We start from the raw sequence: 2,371 nt of genomic DNA, 5'->3' as shown, positions 1-2,371 counted from the left end.
GTTTTAAAGTGTGCTGGGGCCCAAGTTCTCCTCGCTAGGGTACATAAAACCAACCATCTGTAAATGTCAATTCATCAGTTATTTCAGTACCTGTCTTAAAAAAAATGAAGAAAAAAAGTTAGATAATTCAGGAGGAATCTTGAGAGCTCATCTTTAGCTCTTCTTACAAGAGAGAGGGAGGAGGAGAAATAAAATTTCAAGGAAATAAAACTAAGCTTTATTTAGATTTTTTTCAAATCTTTACATCACATAAGACCTGTATTTATAGAGATTTACATGAAAAAGATGTCAATGCAATTAACCTAACATAAAATCTGGACCAACACCCAACAAAATGTATAGGTGCTAATTAGCTTTTCTAGATTTGCATTAAGAAAAATATTGGAAGCTAGGTAGCTAGTTCAATATGAGATTGCGAGGTTATGTTGAATTTAAAATAATCTACTATATATAGACATCAAACAAGTTTACATACATCATTTCATACTGGTTGGGTTGAACCATGTTTGAATCTTTAGACCTCTCATGAGAATTGTATCAACAAAGGACCTAATTAGGACTACTCAGCAAGAGTACATGAGTTGAGAGAGAGAGAGAGAGAGAGAGAGAGAATTTTTAGAGCTTTGTGGTTTAGGATTAACTAGGGCCTCATTTGTAATGGCTTTCTTATTGCTTCTCAAAATAATTTTTTTGCATAAAAATTAAAATTTTTGTACTAAAAAATTGTTTTAATAAGCAACAAAAAAGCTGCCCCAAACAAAGCCTAGGATGTTGTGATTATACGAAATTTTAAGCTTAGGATTGCAAAATTATATGTCCCTCACCTGTCAATTGATCCACTATTATAAGTGAGAGTCAAGGCCAATGCAACAAGATGAATTATTTAAGAATCAATTGATCTATCATCAGGATAGTTAAATAGTTCTCTATAATTTGTAGCTAGCATATAGTTGTAGGGGCCGCGGCGATAAATGATCTCTTTATGGGGATTTACTTGTTATAAATAATCTCTTTATGGACGGCTTGTTATAAATGATCTCTTTATGGGAATTTACTTGTTATAAATGATCTCTTTATGGACAACTTGCTATGAAACACTATGAGTTAAAATTTTGAGGTGATTTAGCCAACTCAACTCGAGCAAATTATTCTTGATTCAATTAGTTTGGTTTAATCTTAATTTGATTTACTAGGTTGAGGGCCTATTTGGTACAATTTTCTTACTGCTTTATTTTTCAAACTGCAATCACAATTTCTAGGAAACAACTTTTTATTGCTTTGGATTCAACCGTGATTTGTACAGTTGCTTGTAATGCAACAATTATGGACACTTGTGATGATGAAATTACTCATTGACGCATGAAATTAAATGATGCTATGAATACAAATGTGCATTTTGAGTTTACTTGCATGTGTATAAATCAATTAAATGCAACTATGAATGACACAACTTCTCCACATAAATGCACTCCAACTATTCAGTTAAATGCCCCATCAAAACCTACTCGCTGAAAGGATCAATGTGCTTCATAACATTATCGCTAAGCTCCCCAATGGAAGAAATAGATAAGAAGTCTTCAAAATTGATGATGTATGCAAGTCGGATGTCTTTGCCAAAGATGATATCACATTTTCTCTACATGTTGACTTTGTTCAGCAGAACATTGCTAAGCTAGAACAAGCCCTTGTGGGGAAGCTCTTGGGCAAAAGGAATGGCACACTTAATGTTGTTTAATGAGCTAAAATGAAAATGAGTTTTATATTATCATGTAACTAATATTTTATCTTTTTAATATAAGAATCATAAATAAATTTATAAAATTGCCTATGCCCATTCTGTCGGTCCCAAATTTTGATGAAAAAAGTTGAGAAAAATTTTGAAATAATATATTTGGCCCCCCTATATAAATTTTTTTTGACTCCGCCACTGGGGGTGGGGCGCCTAGGGGGCATGTACCCCTCAAAAACTATTATTTTTAATTTTGATCTCTCGCCTTATTCAACAAATAAATAAATAAATTCATGTGTTTTTATTGAATAGCCCAGTTGACCCTAATTTTTTCGTTCATCTTTCATCTTGTACTCTTGCGACTCGGTACTTGATCTCTCAGCCAAAAAGAAATGAGAAGCATCTTGTGGAGTGGAAACCGTGATCAAGAAGGGATTTTTTTCATAGATTTGGGTATTTTTTCTTATTTTTTTTTATTTTTTGAAATTTTGCTTTGTACTTCTATAAGAATTCATGTATAGGAATGATCAAATTGTACATTCAATAAACAGAGACTGATTCGACTAATACAACTTTATCCTCATGATTTTAGCTCTATTGACCTGGCAATCCTAGTAATCAGTTTCCATCAGTTAAATTCAC

The sequence above is a fragment of the Dendrobium catenatum genome, unplaced genomic scaffold (assembly GCF_001605985.2).
Source record: "Dendrobium catenatum unplaced genomic scaffold, ASM160598v2 fragScaff_scaffold_1504, whole genome shotgun sequence".
Taxonomy (NCBI): domain Eukaryota; kingdom Viridiplantae; phylum Streptophyta; class Magnoliopsida; order Asparagales; family Orchidaceae; genus Dendrobium; species Dendrobium catenatum.
The sequence above is the reverse complement of the archived record's forward strand: the minus strand, read 5'-3'. Positions refer to the sequence as shown.